At 46.0% G+C, this 20,933-nt stretch overlaps 1 protein-coding gene across 1 annotated transcript in view; it reads right to left on the reverse strand.

Annotated features, from left to right (window-relative positions):
- The window catches only part of LOC142572927 (uncharacterized), a 104,542-nt gene that overhangs the window by 66,950 nt on the left and 16,659 nt on the right, over nucleotides 1-20,933 (reverse strand). Inside the window, exon 3 of the transcript XR_012826169.1 lies at nucleotides 2,543-2,650. The gene's annotated coding sequence lies outside the window, so the exon portion shown is untranslated. The remainder of the gene's footprint in view (nucleotides 1-2,542; nucleotides 2,651-20,933) is intronic.

Genomic DNA, 20,933 nt, shown 5'->3' on the forward strand with positions numbered 1-20,933 from the left:
ACACCTGAAGTTGTCCCTGCCCTTTGACTTTCTCGGTACCAGTGTTATACATTAATGGCGTCGTCCATTCGCACATGGCATTACGATTGACACGATTGAGTACGGAGCTACACAAACTTTTTCTTAGTTGGTGAACTTCCTTCATGACTGCGGGAAAAATGTTTGCGCATCCGCTTGGATGCGAAGTAATCCGGACTGGAACGTTGCCAGGCACACTTCCTAATTTTATTTTTCGGAAATGTTTCTTTAGTTTTCTATATCTGTAAGACTTCCGAAGTTAATTAATCTTGACTAGTTATGCAACTACGAAGATGGCAAAAAAGTTCTATTTGTTCCATAATATTGCCATTGACATGATTTTATTACTGTTATCTGTAAGTGCACCCGTTTATCTTTAAGCCTTGGCTAGCTTTATGAAGGCGATCTGTAAGGTTCCTTTATTTTTACATTTTTCTGTGCTACTTATCCTCCCTCCTATTGTCAATCAGACTGTTACAGCCCATTGAGCAAAGATTATTTCTCAGTTCCTCCTCTACACCATGTTTATAATAAAAAACTAGTTAGTACTCCTACTGCTACTGCTACTTCAAGGTGGTCCTATCCACGTCACCCTATGCTTCTGCGCATTCGACATTCGAGAAGCCTGATCCTCAGGCTCCTCCTTTCGAAGCACAAATGTTTTGTGCTTCACATTTTGTTTCCGAAAGCCATTTTGTTTCCGAAAGCCGAAGTATGTCGCCGACAGGCGACATACTTCGGCTTTCGACAATGTAATGGCTAAATCGCGAGCCTGTGTTTCTTGATACTGTCTGACCCATGTGTCCGACTTCCGTGATCTGAATATCTTAATGCACCACACTTTAGGCCAACAAGGCTCGATCGTAGACATACAACCAAAAGCCTTGATGATGCAAATAATCTAGTTAAGCTAATCACATTGCCGCATCCGCAGTGCGACCAGGATGACGACGATAAGAAGATATCTCGGCATTTAAACGAAACACAGCGAACAAGAAGTTACTAGCACGCGATATTATACCGTCTATTCATTTTACTATACCTGCTGACTAATGCGTTCGTCCCTCGGTTTCGACGTCGTCACACTGGTGGAGGTGCAGAGTAAAGCAACCTGATGGTAGGGACTCCTACTATGACCCACACACGCATCCCAAAAAATCAAGCTCTCGTCACCACTCCTGAGCACCGATTCAGCCACCGCATGCTTGGTCTGAGCCCCGAATTCACCGCCATTTTAGTTCCGACCAGCATGGAAATCTCTATATCAGCGAATTGCCTTCCTTCACAGATGGCAAATCTTTCCCAGGGACTTTTTAGCATCTGCATGTTCTGGACATCGTCCGTGGCGTCGCGTTTGAAAACTTTGAGGACTGGCTTGAACGGCATGAACGCGTTGCGAATGTCAACGAGTGGAGTGCCAAACAAAAAAAATTGTGTACATTAATTTCCAATAGAAGACAGCGCTAGCACGTAGTTCCTGAACAGAGGATCGTGCTGCCAAACCTGGAGCGACTTTCGATACCAGCTAATAGATAAACTCTCCAGTTCTGACTAGTCCGTTTACGCCCAAGAGCTTATCGAAGTGCGCTTTCAAAGAAAGCGAAAGCGACGCCGTGTAAGCCGAGGATATAGCCCGCTTATTTCACAGAGCTGACCCCGATATGCGCGAGACCGAGAAAGTGCGCCATCTCATGCGGGGAATTACAGGGCAATTGTTTGCTGACTTGGTACAAAGCCCACCAACCACGATAGACGAATTCATCAAGGAGGCAACTGTAATCGAGCGAGCCATTCAGCAACAGTGCCGTCTCTTTCAGCGCCTGTCCAATAACACACTTATGAGCGCCACCGTTTCTATCCCTGTATTAGCGAAAGCTCATTCGCATAATATTGTGTGTGGAGTTGCAAACCGTGGTCTCCATCCAAAGAGTCAGCAGTCGCTTCTGTCACGGAAATCTTATGCCAGGAGCTGTGGCAAGCCTTTTGATCTCCCACGCCGCGTCCAGAAACACGCCCGTTGAGGTTTTCCGATGTAGTTAGTAGGCCTCCACCTCCACCTTCGACAACATGGTTCCATCCGTGAGCTGTTATCTCCTCCTCGTGTTAGGGGAAGCCTGGGAGACGACCACCAGCTCTCCGAACTAACTTGGGGCACACTCTCTACCGTCGACAAGTCTGCTTGTACAACGGTGAACTGGGTCACATTGCCCGTAACTTCTGTAACACAGAAGTTGCGTTCGGAGGCTTTGCGCGGCGAGATTTCCCGTGCTATGAATACAGTCGTGCTTATTAATAACGTCGGTCAACCAAGCCGCTTAGTCAAATCGTCGCTGGCGCTGTTGGTCACATCTATGTTACTCTTTCCCCAGCCACCAAAGTTTCGTCAAGGCCCATTCCCCTAGTCCTTGCGGGGAAAACTAACGGCCGCGGTCTTCAAGGGGAATTTTATTCGGATATTTCAAGGGAACGTGTTTCTTACTGGGAATCACTATCAAGCAAACATCAGGAGAAAGATGCAGCTTACCAGTACTCGGGTCGACGGCGTTTCAACGGGGCGCCTGATGGCGCAACAGGCCTGACTGCTTCAGGATGACGGCGAAGCCCATCAGGTAGTCGCCTCGAGCCAATGTTGCTGTAAGGTGTTCAATTTGGTGGTCAGTGGTTTCTTATGTGACTCTCAAAGGGTTGTTATGACGGAAAAATATGCCAAATTAAAGCACCCCCAAAGGACCAGGCTTGTTTCATTTCTAAAAACCTTACCTTTAGGACCATAAAAATACTCTACATTACAGCGAACTAAAGCCACAGCTGCAGCAATTGACGCAGTAATCTGGTTGAGCAAAAGAATTTCTCGCATGGAAGTTTATTTCATGCAGCTTACGTTTTGACAGTCGCCTCTATCATCATGATTACTTGCAGCAAAGGTCGCCCAGGAAATAAAAGCTTATTTCTTCTTGTAAACGGTTCCCTTGATGTGCGTGAGTGTAGTTTATGCAGACTGTTTCTGAAGGTTGAACGCACGCAACTTCGCGTGCATTAAATACGGTCGGAATGAAGGATCGGTTAAAGCTCTAAATGCACATACGACGGGCATGTCTGTTTACCTGCTAAGGGTCGAAGGCCACTAAAGTGCTCTTTCCTATGTCGGTAAATAGACTCCGAAGCGAGCGTCAATGACTGCGCCCTACTTTTTCAACGCATCGAGGGAAAAGAAACACCAGTGAATGGAGTCTGGGTGCATTGGCAACAAATAGGACACATTTCACGGCTAGCCGCATCCTTCCCTTCACTGGAACTCATTGAAGGGGAAATACTTTGGAAGAATTAAACTAAGTCATTAACACTACCGTTAGAGAAACTTTGGCGATATAGACAAAAGCTCTTGAGAAGTCCATGAAGCTTGCATCACGCGAGGCACGTTTGAGCCAAGATTTCGTAGCGGTATTTTTTCGTCATGTACTCGGTATGCACGCGTTGTCGGCCACACTCGTGGTCGCTTTAGGAGAGCGCATAATGCAAAAAGTGTGAAAATCGAAATTGTGAGGCGCCTTGCTGTTACAATAGCAGAACGCAGCAATAGCTGAAAACCGGATACGCCGTCAGAAATTTATCGAGATGCAATGAATTTTGACATTGGTTAGTTGAAGATATAACGCTTGTAACATTTTGTCCGTATTCCGATAGGCAGCAGGCCATAGTTTAAAGGGAGTAGCGTTAATATATATGTTTCCATACTGTTGCTAATGCGAGCCATTGCAGGTGGGGATATACGAATGAGCTTGAACTATATGCGGCGGTAGTGTCTACGGCATCTGCTAGGGAGGTGGTCTAGCCAGTATGGAAATGGTAGCAGTACGCATTTTTCCCTAAACTTTGTTCTTGCTTTACAGGACTTATTGATGGTGTTAAATATTTTGGTTTGAACAAAATATGGCATTATACATGCAGCGCGCACTGGTTATGCTCGTCTTGCATGTGCAAAGGGAGTTGTTGCTTCTGTCCATTCAGAAAACGTATGGTTTGCCATTTGGAAAGATAAATCATAATAAAAAGTCCCAGAAGATGTACCAAGCAACGATCATGATTACCACATATGTATGTGCTACATTCGTCCTTCTCATGGTAACCGAAGAATACTAGTATCAGATGTCAATCTAAGCAATTTTAGTAGAAAACTTTACATGGTTGGCGCCACATCGCTTTTTTTCCTCTTCACGATTGCTCAGTAGCGGCTGCAGAGCAAGCACTGCCTGGCTGTGTTGCGGCATCCAGACCAAATGGTGCGACCAACATTCAGCCAGAGCATGTGCAACAAACTGCATCGCATGGTGGCAGGCTCGGACGCATTGAAATATATAAATTATGAAATACCTCAATTATAAAGAGGTAGATCAACTATTATGTCATACACGTGCAATAAGTTTATCTTGTTCTGAAAGCCTAGTCATTTGTTCAGGAAAAAAATTGATCATTTCAGTCTACGTGTATGGCCAACTGTAGTAGGTAACCAACAGTGCACTTATGGGGCATTGCATCTAGGCAACTAATGTGTCCACCGGTACTGACGTGACAAAATACAAGTTTAGCAGGCTTAAGTTTTTCTTTTAGCTGAAGCGGTCTGCTCTGCTCAGTCGGGTTTATCCTTGTAATTTGCTCACACCGCTCAGCGGGAACGTTAGCGGACAGGCTAATGAGCCTACGTACGACGCTCACATATGCAGCAGAACGTACAACCAGTATCCTTGGTAGAACTCTACGAACGTTCTGCTACGAATCCGATTGAGCGGAGCGTGACGTAGCGTGTCGTTGACTTGTTTGCCAGTACCCAGCGACCTGGTAGCTCAGACGTCAGGATAGCCGAGGATGGCGTTAACTAGGTCCTTCCAGAGGCTCCTAGGAGCCTCTGCGAGTGGCTGCGCGTACGCACTAGCTCGACAGCTGCCCAGATGCACAGAAAGGGCCAAGCCACGTCATTTTCCTGCAAGAAGTGCGCAGACTCCGAGACTCTGGAGCATCTCATCTGTGCCTGCTAATCGTTGGCGTAAGAATGTTCAATAGACACCAATACCTACCGACGCCAGGGCCTTCCGACAGGGAAATAGACTGACGTGCTATTCCCTATTGCGCCTCCAGCTCTCCGCGCTGGCAAGCCTGCTGGAGTTCCGAGATGCAACTGGGGGATCGCCACATTGTGAGCGCCCGCTTGGTATCTGGTGTCTTTGCTGAGGACTCCCACCTGGCCACATCTGCACATGATGGAGTCTACATCATCATCATAATCATCATCATCATCATCATCATCATCATCATCATCATCATCATCGTCGTCGTCGTCGTCATCAGCCTGGTTACGCCCACAGCAGGGCAAAGGCCTCTCCCATACTTCACCAACTACCCCGGTCATGTACTGATTGTGGCCATGTTGTCCCTTGCAAACTTCTTAATCTCATCCGCCCACCTAACTTTCTGCCGCCCCCTTCTACGCTTGCCTTCCATTGGAATCCAGTCCTTGACCCTTAATGATCATCGCTCATCTTCCTCCTCTCATTACATGTCCTGCCCATGCCCATTTCTTTTTCTTGATTTCAACTAAGATGTCATTAACTCGCGTTTGTTCCCTCATCCATTCTGCTCTTTTCTTATCCCTTAACATTACACCAATCATTCTTCTTTACGTAGCTCGTTGCATCGTCCTCTGTTAGGAATCTACTACCCCTCATACTAACTCTTCCTCTATCCACTTTCACTACCCACTCCCTCTTCCCTGACGACGCTGCACCATGGTGCCTCAAAGGTTGCAGAATTATGCGTCCATTTCCTACTATATAACTATCACCATCAACACATAGCGCGTCGTTAACACCTCTTGTAGACTCACTTAAGCAACAAATTCATGCAGCCACCTCTGTGCATAACATGTCAGCGGTTCCCTGAGCAACGCTCTGTTAAAACACTCTATTACAACACTTTCCTTTCACGGTCCCGCGCATGGGTCCCTTGAGCACGCTGAACTCTTGAGATTACACATTTATTTTTCTGCTGTGACTGACGACTTAGCTGTCGGATTCTGTAATGAAGGCGTTGTGGGTTCTTTTTTTTTCTTTTCGGGAACTGCCCATAATAACTGTTTGCAAAACGGGATCACGGCAAATATGTTTGTCATAGGTATCCTGTTTGGAGCTCCTTGGACGGGAGAGTACACGGTGTGATCTTGTTAGCGGAAACATTCTGAACTGAAGCTATCCTAACTTCTCTCTACACTGTAAAGCAAATTTGAATGCTATCAACTACGCTGGTGTACAATGACGTCACCACGCCGCGCTCCCACAATCTGCGGGAAGCTGTGCCACAGCATAAAATTACGATGCTCTATCTATTACGCCACGGACGCATGCCTAAAATGCGGAATGAACAATCCTACGTGTTTTCCACGCACTAATTTGCGTTTTGAGACGCCCGGGGCGTTGGGCGCGTCGTAGAGCAGCAATCATAATAGCCGAGTGCACGAAAGCTCTAGCGGAAAACGAGTTACGGGACGCATTCATCACCGAAATTCAGTCCGCGTCCCTCACAGTAACTCTGGCATTGTGGCATGTTGCTACAAGGCCAAGCACGTCGCATGCTGCGGTTGAGTGCTGTTTCAATGCTGTATAAATCCCCCACTTTATCTGCATGATCCACCATGCTGGCTGAAGGACGCGTTCGTCATTGAAATTTGCAGCACGTCTTTCGTCGTAATGTGCCATATCGCCATGCTGGCTGAAACTTTCGACAATTCCAGATTGCATGGCAGGTGGATAACTTGCAGATTCCACAATATGAATGTGCTTTCTTCGCCCTTTCTTCCTTCAGGGTGACTAAGGTTGGATGATATCAGCACGTCAGCTAATTAACCAAAATCATTATTATGTACTTCAACAGGTACGTTGGAAATGTATTGATACAGGATCGCGCCAGGGGAAATGGAAGCGAGTATATTAGTTTTAGAAGAGCTGCTGGTTGCTGTTTACCCCGAGAACCGCCCAACATCATATCTTACGTTGAAGGTTGAAAACGTTAAGTACGACATCAAAACAAATAATACTTCATAGATGTGTGCGAATATTGGAAACTATGCATCAACCACAGTGAAGCCGTACAGGTGATCTCTGTTACCACTCGGAAGTATGCTGCGTTTAATAGCTAATAGGTCCGTTTAAATCTATATATGGAGTTTATATGACATTTTTCTTTTTCTATTGCGCCCTTTTCTAGTGCGTGCATCAACTCATAATGGCTCAACCCAAGTTGGACGAAGATTCGTTAAAAAAGAAATTTAAACCACCAATGCCCTGAGGAGGACAAAATTTTCTTCTCAACTGCCGAGGTTTCCGAGAAAACCGCAAGGAGTCTTTATTTTCTTACTGTGGTATGGGTGGATGACAATTTTCCTTCCATGAATCGTCGTTCACCTTGCGGACTTCCGCGGAGTAGAAGTGCCACGTGGGCAGCATATGCCACAAGTCTAACGCTGTGGTTGATAGTATATCTCTGTTTCTGTATATATAAAATTTGACTCACAGTACTTGTCGCCGATGGAACGCTGATGGACCAGCACCTCTCCCTGTCACAGATGAAGTGCTGCAGGACCTGCCTTGCCTGGTTGAGGGAGAAAGCGCGAGACAGCCGACTGCAGTACCGAAACGGGGCAGCCTTGAGCGAAGTCCCGGGGTCATCCTGCGGTAGCTTGCCACCAGGAACCACGAAAGCCAGCACACCACCGTTGAGGCTGTCTGCTGGGTAGATGGTCCCGACCTGAGATGGCAGCGACGTTGCCTCCACAGTAGTCTCGGTGTGCCTTCCGAACGACTGCGCGTGGAAGCGTGATTCTAGCTCATGCGTTTCTCGAGCGTCTAGTGTTCGAGCATGTTCGCGTGGCAACGCACTCGAACGCGCCCAGCTCCTGCTTCCTCTTTTTCGCTCCATCTCTCAATTGCGCGTGCAGCGTTTTTGGCCAAAGATGAATACCTACAAAATCTTGACAACGAAGAGCCTTCTGGGCGTTGAACTTTTTGTGCTACACAGCATACTGTGCCCTGAAGATGTTGGTATTGGACTGGCGTTCCGTCAAAGAAAAGGGAGAAAGGTGGAGGATCACATTTTCAGTAATTCGCTGTTGCAGTATTATATGAAACTGGCTTGCATGCTTTAAGTGCATTGTCACATTAGGCCGTGTAACATTCAAAAAATAGTAAGAGTTAAGGTGTAGTTCATTAGACGAACAAAAAACGTTAAAGATACAAAATGTTTTACTGTGCCGCGTTAGGTGATATAGCTGCGTGCAATATTCACCTTGTGACACGGCGTCACGTCCAACAAGATAGTTGAAGAGCTGGCATTGCCTTCCCAGCAGCTTAAGTGATCTGTTTCTCGTTAGCAACTATCGGTCCGTTTAAATCTATATATGGCGTTATATGGCATTTTTCCTTTTCTATTGCGTCCTTATTTTCTCACTTGCTGTTTCGAACACGTAGAAACAATAAGAACATGACCCGAACGATCGAATACACAGTTGTGTTCAGGCTATACTTGCTTCTTGATCGCGGATGCGAAGCTGCACTGCATAGCTTTAGCATGGCGCACATGAAAAAAAAAACAATCACACGATCAAAATGATTTGTAAACAACAAGTTTAGTTTTAGAAGACAAGTGCAGAAACAAAGAACAAGAAGAAACTAATTATTTGTATTGCCCTAGATATGACTCAGAGCGCCTGTTAGTCATGCCGCTTCGAAGAACGAGAGCCTTTTCGACCAAGTGCTGCAGAAATTCTTCCGCTACGTCACGCAGGCGGCCGACAAGGCGTAACGAAGCCAGCTCAAGCCAAGTCTGGGCGTCATCCTGGTGCAGCTTGCGAGCGAGAATCGCGAACACCAGCGCCGTACCGCGGATTTAGCACGCTGAGAAGGTCGTCAGAGCCTGCCTCGCCTATACCTCGGAGAAGCCACACTGTCGCGGCCGTCTTCTCGGTGCACCGACTAGAGCGAGAAAGCGGCGTTCCATCGACTGCGCGTGGGAGTGCGTGGTCGCAGATCATGTCATCCTACCGGGATGTAATTCTACCTCTCAGCCCCTTGTAAATGAATGCTCGCGCCTTTGGGCTAACTCTAATTGCTGTCGCTCTTGGACGATTCCGCTAACTTTTGCTGCGTGTTAACTAAGGTGGACGGCGTCGGCCGTGCGCGCAGGAACCTCGAAGGAAGGAACTTCACGCGTTGGGATACGTTTCGAGACTGGTTTATTTATAAAAGATAGATCGAAGAAAGGAGAAGGGAAAGGGAGAAGTTACACAAAGTCCACGTTCTCTTTTGGCCGCACCAAGGCCTTCGTCCTTGTCGGGGGCGCCCGCGCCTCGCACTGAGTAGGCGGTTCGCCGAAAAGCCGGCGGTACGGATCATGTTGTTTGTAGATGCGCCGGCCGGCACGTGCTGCAGTGGGGCGCCTCTCGTCCGTTCGCAGGCTCCCTCTTTCTCTTGTGCCGTCGGTCCCCCATCCACGGGTGGACAATGTATGGTGCTCGTTTGCGACTTTCAACACCCCTTTACCGATGGTGGAGAACTGGGGAATAAATATGCAGAGCTTCACCGCACCAGCAGCTGCCGTAATAGGCTAATGCCAGCTAAGCGTCTGATAATATTGCTGATTTCCTTAAATTTAACATACCCACAATGGGGTTCGGCCCAGCAGAGGGTGATGCATTTAAAGTAAACAATATATTGGGAAGCTCGAGGCGCCATCTGCGTTAGCAAATATATGTACAAAAGGAATCGCGCAGCATTGAATAAACAGGAATGCAGTAAACTTCGGAATATTGCACGACAAATTTTAAGGATGGGTAAGGATGATATTACGAAGGAACTGACTATAATGAGCTGGCCCTTCACTATAGTCGTAACACTATAGTGGCGAGTAACCGCAGCCGACGCGGGACCTGTGTAAGGCTAAACGTGTTCATCCGATTTTATGGCGCCGCTGAAAAGCGTAGGCCCACGAGTGCGGAGCCCATGATTGAAATCTCTTCGTGACGAGCTTTTATAGGGTTGCTCCATTACATCTTTTTCTTTTAGTACGATTCTGCTATACGTTTTCCTTTGTACTTTGCTTCACCAGCACGCCTGACTCAAAGTACTCCTTCCAAATGGAGCGGAGCGACCCGTTGCCTACGTCATAAAAAGGGGGTGGGGGTGTTAGCGAGAGCAGCATTCCTGGCTAAGTTGGTAAACCTGTACTCAAGTATTAGTGGGCTAGAAAGACAGGTACGTAAGGGAAGAAGACACACCAAGGGCAATCTTTTAACTAAATTTATTGTTCCACTGAATCGCTTTCACCGATTCAGTCGCACTATATTGTAGTGGTACAATACATTGTGCCCCTACATTGATTTATTGAGCGGTACAATAAATTTAGTTGAAAGTTTGCACTTGTGTGTCTTTTTCTTACATCCATGTCTTGTTTATTGCGCAATACTACTTTAGTGAGGAGGTGTTAGGTTTAGATGCCACTTTAGCTGCCGCAGACCTAGGATAATGCCGCGCTTTTACGCCGTTGCTGCAGGCCCATGTAATGCTAAGAGAGCACTACAAGAAATGAGCTAATGTCACCGTCTCAAAACAGAAGTGAGAGATCACTTCTATGGAAGAAAAATTTTAATGTGCGATGCGACATTGCAATCTCGTAAATGAAACGTCATATTGACGTGATTGACATCGTTGAGAATTCCGGGTAAATTGAAGATGCAGGAAGTCCGAATTTAATAAGACGGCTTGTTTTTTAGACGTTTCATTATTGTAGAATTTTCTTCATCTTGATCGAGCGATGTACGCCGTAACCGGCGAAACGGAAACTACACGGCCTTTCAAGGGAAGCTACGGGAAAGAGTCTACTATTTTATTGAAGTACAAACCACAGTGACCCAGCCTGTTCTCCCAGTAAGTTCTGCACAAAGACTGCGAATCCCAGAACGTTGGATACCGACACGTTTTATGGCAACTTGCGGAGGGCAGGGATGATGGCCAATAATTCTTTAAAAGTGGGTCTTAAGATCAGGCAATTCCAAAGAGCTGCCATCGTCCTATACCGGCGTTATGGAAGCACCAGTTATCTTTCGTTGTGCCTACACCTTACTTTACCATTCTTCGCTAAGCATGCATCATACATCGCCTTTGTCCTTATGACATCGCTGCACACAGGTCCATCCCCATCCACTGATTTAAACTTTATATATCGGCACAGCTTGTGGGCGGTGCAACGCAGAGCGAGATATTAAAACTCTGACCCCCCATGCGTAAGCACATATGGACGAGAAATGTCTCGTTGAATAGGACATGAAGGACAACCAAACCCATCGCACTTTCTCGTATAGCTTTTATTAACAGGTTGACTAGGGCTTCGTTTAAAAATTTTCCAACAAGTGACGCTGAATGCTGCATTACCTTTTCTGTTCGACAACCCATGACCAACAGGCGAAATCTGCTTCCATACGAAGATGTCCCGGTAATACCACAAACCACTACAGCCTGGTTTCCTGATATCCGCGCCCTTCTGGGCAAAAAGAAAAATCGCATTTCCCTATCACACAAGTTTTGCACCGACTGTAAAATGCGGTGCCCGCAAGTCCTTGTGTGCACAACAACAGTCTCGCACAGAAAGGTCCCAGTTCTTGTCCACAAGTACGTCTGAAAAGTCGTGTACGCAAATATGCGCATGAATTCAACTCGGAGGAGGCCGGATCATTTCATTGACATATAATGAACCTACACGAAGGCTCTCTGTAAGGGACCGTCTAACGTTTGTTAATATTTGTTTCTAAAGTCGCTATCTCAAAATGTCAGTTGTCCCCGGCAACCAAACCTTCCAGATCTCTTTGCAATTATAACCCAGAATTGTAAGTTATAATAAATAACAATGTTAACACTTAGATTCAACTGTACATATAGCATAAGTATACATTAGAAATTACGGTACAATTTAGAGTAGATGTGAACGATCGTTTTAAGGGGGAGAACGCAACACAATAGCTTCGTACGAATCGGCTGCGGTTCGCAATGTGCGCGCTTATAAGAGATTGATCTACAGCAACATCATTTTGAGGCGTTTGGCTTTTGTTAATGGTTGTTTGGAAGGTCTCTAGCAGAAAGCAAATATTGGCAAACCTTCCGAAACTCTCCGAAACGAATAAATTATAAGGAAGAAATTCAAATGATAAATATTAATGAAAATAACGCATAAATCCATAGATGCGTAGCTGACAAAGTGAATATGTGCACCTAAATAGGCTAGATTACGGAGTAGGTGTGAACAATAGCTGCAACTGATAAATCAAAAGCAGTGTCTGGCTTTTGTTGATGGTTGTTTGGAAGGTCGCGAGGTGAAATAACATGACAGCAAACGTTTCTGGACTTTTAGGCAAGCCTACCGGAACTCTTTCGCAAACCTTCCAGAACTCTTTCAAACGAATCAATTATGACGCAGAAATTCAAAACGATAAATAATAACAGAAATAGTTACGCATAAATTGAGAGATACATAGCGTACAAAATTAATATGTACGCTTAAACTGTCTAGATCCCGAAATAGGCGCGAACAGAAGTCGCTACTGATAAATCTCTAGCTATATCTGGTCTTTGTTGATGGTTCTTTGGAACGTCGCTACATGAAAAACCATGTCGGCAAACCTTCCTGAACTATTAGAAAAGTCTACCGGAACTCTTCATAACGAATCAATTACAACACAGAAATTAAAACAAGCAATATCAACGAAAAAATTTACGCACAAATCAAGAAATAAGCACCCGACGAAATGAATATGCGTGCATAAGTATACTACAATCCGAAATTGGCGCGAGATATGGTCGCGAGATATAAATACACAAGTCACGCATGAATATGCCGCCAACAAAGCAAGGGCATGAAGAACTGCGTCCTACAGTTCGTCCCTTTAAACACATGATCTCGCGGCACGTCAGGGACTGATGACAGCGCGGCCTATGCACTCCTGATGCATGGAGCCCCGTGGCCACTGAAGCCTGTGCGCTCTCCACTGTGGCTTCCGTGGCCGACGACCGGCTGGCCTCGTCCTTGTACCTTGGCTGGACTCGGTGGCTTCTCTGCGTGGCCCTCCGCGGTAAAGGCGACATCGGGCGCATGCGCGAACACAGCCATGGAAAACCCGGTGGCCGAGTCAGCTCCTCTAGGCAGATGGCATTTCTCCATGTGTCGCTGGTGGGCCAAGGGCTGATGTGTTCCCCGGCTGTAGTTTCGCGGCGATCGTGAACTGCGAAATGAAGGCAGTGTCTCGAATACCCTGTGGACTACTTTGCTGCACAGAAGGTGGCATTTCAAAGCATTCGCGACGAACTACTTGGAGAACCTTAGAGGACCGCGAGCTTTTCGCAGTATACTGTATGTTCCGGGTAAAGGGCCGTGCTTTCGAAAGCTTTGTGAATTACAGTTGTTTAGGCGTGTACTGGTGAGAACCTAGCCGGGGCAAAACCGACCTAATAAAAGTATGCTTATTACCATAAAGTGAGAACAACGAATTTGTTTGACCGGAGTTATTTCATAAAAGAAATGCAAATTGTCGAGCGCTTGAAAAAGCAACGAAGAGACGTCACCATTGCGTAAACTCCAGAGACGCTATCAAGTGTCATTTTAACGAAAATTGAACAAGTGGTGGTGCCTCTAACCACTGACAAATTATTCTAGCTATTCCCACGAAGAACGTGGAAGCTGCGTAAGAAGTGTGAAATGGCTTTTCAGTTTTCGGCAATTTGCTTATTTAGGGTGGGGTGCACGTGGTGTCATAAAGAGGGCAGAAAATAAAACATGTTGCCACTTTCATTCAGACTGTATCGATGAAAATGTGAACTCTACAACCACTCGATAAGACGTCGGCTTGGAAATTTTGCGACCCCGCAGAGGCAAGCCGACTGGGTGTAGCGGTGGCGTAGAGGTAGAGCATCCGCCTAGCGTGCAAGAGGACCGCGGTTCGAATCCCAGTGCCGTTCAATTGTCCCCCAGATTAAAAAAAAAATCCGCGTGTGGTTAAGATTGCATAAACAGGCCTGGAGTGTGGCCTGATGCCGGTGACCACAACCGTTAACGCACTCCCTCACCAGAGCAGGATTGGCCACCCTGGTGCAGCACTTGGCTACAACCTCCTATATTAATACAACAATCCAACCCCTGCCCTCAATCCCCAGCAGGTGCGAAGCAACTGACCACGGCGGCGGTCAGACCTGTGGCGCAGCAGAGGATGCTAAGAATCGCTGGGTCCGGACAGGACGCCATTGGAATCTGAACCTGGCAACGTTTAACGCTAGAACGTTATCTACTGAGGCGAGTCTAGCAGTGCTATTGCAGGAACTAGAGGGCAGTAAATGGGATATAATAGGGCTCGGTGAAGTTAGGTGGACAAATGAAACATACTAAAAAGAGGGCAAGTCCTGTGCTACCAGGGCCCAGCGGAGAGACGAGAACTAGGAGTCGGATTCCTGATGAATAACAATATAGCTGGTAACATACAGGAATTCTATAGCATTAACGAGAGGGTGGCAGATCTTGTTGTGAAACTTAAGAGGTACAAAATGAAGGTTGCACAGGTCTACGCCCCTACATCCAGTCATGATGACCAGGAAGTCGAAAACTTCTATGAAGGCGTGGAATCGGCGATGGGTAAAGCCAGAACAAAATACACTATATTTATGGGCGACTTCGATGCCAAGGTAGGCAAGAAGCAGGCTGGAGACAAGGCAGTGCAGGAATACGGCATAGGCTCTAGGAATAGCTGGGGAGAGTTATTAGTGGAGTTTGCAGAACAAAATTATATGCGGATAATGAATATCTTTTTTCCGCAAGCGGGTTAGCCGAAAGTGGACGTGGCGGAGCCCGAAGGGCGAGACTAGGAATGAAATAGACCTCATACTCTGCGCTAACCCTGGCATCATACAAGATGTAGACGTGCTCAGCATGGTGCGCTGCAGTGACCATAGGATGGTAACAACTCGAATTAGCCCATACCTGAGGAGGGAACGGAAGAAACTGGTACATAAGAAGCCGATCAATGAGTAAGCAGTAAGAGGGAAAATAGAACAATTCCAGATCAAGCTACAGAACAGGTATACGGCTTTAACTCTGGAAGAGGACTTTAGTGTTGAAGCAATGAACGACAATTTTCTGGGCATCATTAGGAATGTGCAATAGAAATCAGTGGTAACTCCGTTAGACAGGATACCAGTAAACTATCGCAGGAGACGAAAGATCTGATCAAGAAACGTCATTGTATGAAAGCCTCTAACCCTACAGCTAGAATAGAACTCTCAGAAGTTTCGAACTTAATCAACAAGCGTAAGACAGCTGACTTAAGGAAGTATAGTATGGATAGAATTGTACATGCTCTGAGGAACACAGGAAGCCTAAAAGCAGTGAAGAAGGAACCAGGAATAGGCAAGAATCAGGTGTATGCGTTAAGAGACCATAGCCGGCAATATCATTTGTCATATGGGTGAGATAGTCCAAGTGGTTGAGGAGTTCTATAGAGATTGATACAGTACCAGTGGCACCCACGACGACAATGGAAGAGAAAATAGTCTAGTGGAATTCGAAATCCCGAAGGTAACGCCGGAAGAAGTAAAGAAAGCCTTAGGAGATATGCAAAGGGGGAAGGCAGCTGGGGAGGATCAGGTAACAGCAGATTTGTTGAAGGATGGTGGACAGATTGTTCTAGAGAAACTGGCCACCCTGTATACGCAATGCCTCATGACCTCGAGCGTACCGGGATCTTGGAAGAACGCTAACATAATCCTAATCCATAAGAAAGGGGACGCCAAAGACTTGAAAAATTATAGACCGATCAGCTTACAATAGACCGATCAGCTTAGGAATGGACGAAGCCTAAAAGCAGTGAAGAAGAAACTAGGAATTGGCAAGCATCAGATGTATGCGTTAAGAGACAAAAGCGGCAATAGCATTACTAATATGGATGAGATAGTTCAAGTGGCTGAGGAGTTCTATAGAGATATATAAAGTACCAGTGGTACCCACGACGATAATTGTAGAGAGCATAGTCTAGAGGAATTTGAAATTCCACTAGTAACGCCGCAAGAAGTAAAGGAAGCTTTGGGAGCTATGCAAAGGGGGAGGCAGCTGGGGAGGATCAGGTAACAGCAGATTTGCTGAAGGATGGTGGGCAGATTGTTCTAGAGAGACTGGCCACCCTGTATACGCAATGCCTCTTGACTTGGAGCGTACCGGAATCTAGGAAAAACGCTAACATAATCCTAATCCATAAGAAAGGGGACGCCAGAGACTTGAAAAATTATAGACCGATCTTGCTTACTGTCCGTTGCCTACAAAGTATTTACTAAGGTAATTGCAAATAGAATCAGGAACACCTTAGACTTCCGTCAACCAAAGGACCAGGCAGGATTCCGTAAAGGCTACTCAACAATAGACCATATTCGCACTATCAATCAGGTGAGAGAAATGTGCGGAATATAACCAACCCTTATATATAGCTTTCATTGATTACGAGAAACTGTCTGATTCAGTCCAAACCTCAGCAGTCATGGATGCATTACGGAATCAGGGTGTAGATGAGTCGTATGTAAAAATACTGAAAGATACCTATAGTGACTCCACAGCCACCTTGTTCATCCATAAAGAAAGCAACAAAATGCCAATAAAGACAGGCGTCAGGCAGGGAGATACGCTCTTTCCAATTTTATTCACAGCGTGTTTACAGGAGGTATTGAGAGGCCTGGATTGGGAAGAATTCGGGATAAGTGTTAATGGAGAATACCTTAGTAACTTGAGATTCGCTGATGGTATTGACTTGCTTAGTAACTCAGGGAATCAATTGCAAAGCATGGTCAATGACCTGGAGAAGCAGAGCTGAAGCGTGGGTCTTAAAATTAATCTGCATTAAACTAAAGTAATGTTTAACTCGTCTCGCAAGAGAAGAGCAGATTACGATAGGTAGCGAGGCACTGGAAGTGATAAGGCAATACATCTACCCAAGGCTGGTAGTGACCGCGGATCCGGATGATGAGACTGAAATAATCAGAATAAGAATGGGCTGGGGTGCGTTTGGCAGGCATTCTCAGATCATGAACGGCCGGTTGCCAATATCCCTTAAGAGAAAATTGTATAAAAGCCGTGTCTTACCAGTACCCACATATGGGGCAGGAAACTGGAGGCTTACGAAAAGGGCTCTACTTAAATTGAGGACGGCGCAACGAGCTATGGAAAGAAGAATGATGGGTGTAACGTTAAGGGATAAAAAAAGAGCAGATTGGGTGAAGGAACTTACGCGAGTCAATGACATCTTAGTTGAAATCGAGAAAAAGAAATGGGCATGGGCAGGACGTGTAATGAAGAGGGAAGATAACCGATGGTTATTAAGCGTTAGGGACTGGATTCCAAGAGAAGGGAGTGTAGGAGGGGCTGGTAGAAAGTTAGGTGGGCGGATGAGATTAAGAAGTTTCCATGGACGGCATGGCCACAGTTAGTACATGACGGGGGCAGTTGGAGGTGTATGGGAGAGGCCTTTGCCCTGCAGTGGGCGTAACCAGACTTATGATGATGATTATGATTATGACGATGATGATGAAGAAGATGATGATGAGAGGCAAGCCGACATAAGCACCTTCATGAGGGCACGCCTTCCAGGGACCATCAATTACACGGAGTAAGGCATTAGTTGAGAATTTTCTCGGGAATTCTTTAGGTGCGAGCGTGAGGTAGTGCACTCATCTTTACGGGAAGGCGAGAAAGTGTGTCTTCGACCAAGCGAGGTTAAATGATAAACTTTCGATTCAAGTCGTTTTGTGTTACCGCTATCGTTTCTTACAGCAGTGGCATCACATCTGACGGTTGAAAAATGAGGAAAAATTGCGGCTGTACGAAATACATACGCGCCCTTACTGCGCTTACAAGCTCTGGTCAGGCCCAAACCAACTCTCGATACGCGTAGTACCCTGCAGACCACTGCGCAAAAAAAAAAAATAATACTCAATGCACCCTGAAGAAATTTGAGAGACTGCTTCTTAAGGAAAAACTACACGACTATCTGCAAGTGTAGATCGATCGCCCCCAGGCGCGTGCAGGGAAATCACTCAGTGCGGCAGTCATTCCAGCTCTTTAGAGCATGGAAGAGCAACGTGCGAAGCAACAGCTGTCATCCACTGGTGACATTTGTTAACGTCATGTGCACAGCGCCATGTGCGATTCCTGCGCGGCTTTCAGTTGCATGCGGGGTAAGGAATAGCGCTGTACGCGTCTTGTATGACATAGGCGGTAAGCTCACCCCACTCGCGCTCAGTGGACCGATTTCCATGCATCCCCAGAGGCAGAAAACAATTTCATCGGAACGAATCTGCGGAAAACTTGCTGCAGGCGCCCGCCATCCATCATCCACCTGCCTGCTGATAAGCCTACATATGATTAGTCTTTTAATGAAACACAACGCGCCACAACCCGCTAATAGCGTGCAGATAGGCGCTGGCCAAAATATTTCACGGAAGCATTGCACAGGGTTGATACGGTTGTGCGTGCGACGTGTTTGCATCGGCAAAACAGCACATGCATTCGCGAACTGCGACAGCTCTAATCACAAAATGTATACTGTGTGTCCCAAATAACGTTAAGCGAGCTGTTGAACGTATACATATATATATATATATATATATATATATATATATATATATATATATATATATAATCAAGAACACGGTGCTAGATGCAATTAAAAGACCGACGGCGTGTGGCTGCTGCAGTGGTGTGACGGCCGAATACCGCACATCTAAAATTCTTACTCTGAACTTCGTTTACCGAATTATTTTTGTCATTGAAGAACTTGGCCAACGTCAGCTCGGACACATTATGTAGTGATGAAACGAGCATACATGCAGCAAGCATGTCAATTTGTTTGAAATATGAAGTCACCTCAGCCGTGCGACTTCCTGAGTACTAGTATACTGCGTTAAAAGTGCAGTCTGTTCACACGTGGCAATATTTGGACGACCGTGATACCGCGACTACGGAGTCACATCTACATTATATTTTGTGGACTTCTTTCATAAGCGCAGTTAAATCGGTTCCGCATTCGGCCAGCAACATAATTCACCGGAAACGCACGTTTCCTGACGCACTTCTTAGTTTTCTTCTTGGAAGTACTTCTCTAACTTTGTTTATGCATACCACTAGCAAATTGGATTAATACTAGCTCATTATGCAATTACCAAGATGTAAAAAAAATGTTTGCCCTTAGAATGCCAATTTTCCTGGCTTTATTCGTGGCATCTTAAAGCGCACCCCAGACTGGCTATCTGTAGCTGGGACGTCTTTGTAGTACGCAGTACTTTTCAGCTTTTGTGTGCGACATACGGTTTGCTAATTTATCAATCCTTGTTGTTACATTTATTACCCCCTTTCCTTCTCCATCTCCTGAAGCCCGCCGTTAGACAGTAAGGTGGGCTTCTCGACCATTACAGCCCGGCCAGCAAAAATTTTCACTTCCTCCATTACACCATCAGTATAATGAAACAAGTAGTTAGCACCATTACTATTACTAAGCCAAGGTGGTCCTACTCACGTCCGTCTGTGGTTCTTCGCATTCGACATGGGGGAAACCCAATCCTCAGGCACCACCTCTATGAGCACACAGGTGTCCACATCTGCTTCTCGGCACGGTCACCAGTTGGCGACATGGTGCGCAGTTTATCAATGTAATGGCTAAATAGGTAGCGTCAATTTCTTGATATTGTCCGACCCACATGCCAGAGTCCCGTCATCTGAATACCGCAATCAACCGCTCTTCAAGCGCCAGCGTTCAGTCGTAACAATACAGCCTAAAGCTGTGATGCTGCAAATGTTCTATCTAAGGTAATCTATATGTTATAACTATTAGGATATTTCAAAGGAACCTGTCCCTTACTGGCAATCCATATCATGCAATTTTGAGAAGAAGAAATTCAGATTACCTGTAACCTTGTAAACGGAGAATCCACGGGATGGCTGATGGTGCAAGAAGCCTAAGCGCTTCGCGATGGCGGAGAAGCGCTTCAGGTGGCTGCCTCCAGCCAATGTTGCTGTAAGGCATTGAGTATGCGTGTCAGTGGCTTTTCGCGTGACTCTTTAAGTGTTGTCATGGGCGAGCAGCATGCCAAAGTTATGCGACACTAAAGGTGGCCGCTTGTCTCATGGCGGAAAACATTACCTTTAAGGCCGCAACAAAATTGACTGTCTTGGCTTCTCTCAAAACTGAAAACGTTATCTTTAAGACGGTAAAAAGTTTGCTGTGCACGACCACAAGCTAAAGCTATGGCTGGAATCACAGAAGCTGCAGTTGAAAGATAATAATTCTGAACATCAGCTGAGGACAATTTCACGCACGAAAGTTAAGCAGGTTTTGGTATAGCACCCAGTTTTCGCGCTCTCAGCCATCCCTATCATCACGTCTACTTGCGATGAAAATTAGCAGAAAATAAAAAAGTTGCTTTGTACATAATACGTGCATATTGCGCATTTCTTGTGGACGTTGCACGCAGGCGCCCCGACAACACGACGAATGCTCTCTGGCTCCCGAGCTGTCAGCTGAACTGGCCAGCGCTGCAGCTATCCTTTGTAAACATACTTTGTAAATAGTCTCTGTGTGAGGTTTTACATCTTATAAGGCGACTTTATTGCCTTTTACGCGCAAGCGTAACCGGCTACCTACTGAAATCGGCAAATGCTTGTTGGAAGCCGCGAAGGAGGAAACAGTCTGGAACTGAAGAGCATCGCGCGCCGGCGAAAGTACACAGTAGCGCGATGAGCGCGTCGGAAGGTAAAGCCTCCTAGAAGAAAGTGAAACGGTGAAATAAAGCGGGATGGAGAAA

The sequence above is a fragment of the Dermacentor variabilis genome, chromosome 2, assembly GCF_050947875.1.
Source record: "Dermacentor variabilis isolate Ectoservices chromosome 2, ASM5094787v1, whole genome shotgun sequence".
In the NCBI taxonomy this organism is placed as follows: Eukaryota; Metazoa; Arthropoda; class Arachnida; order Ixodida; family Ixodidae; genus Dermacentor; species Dermacentor variabilis.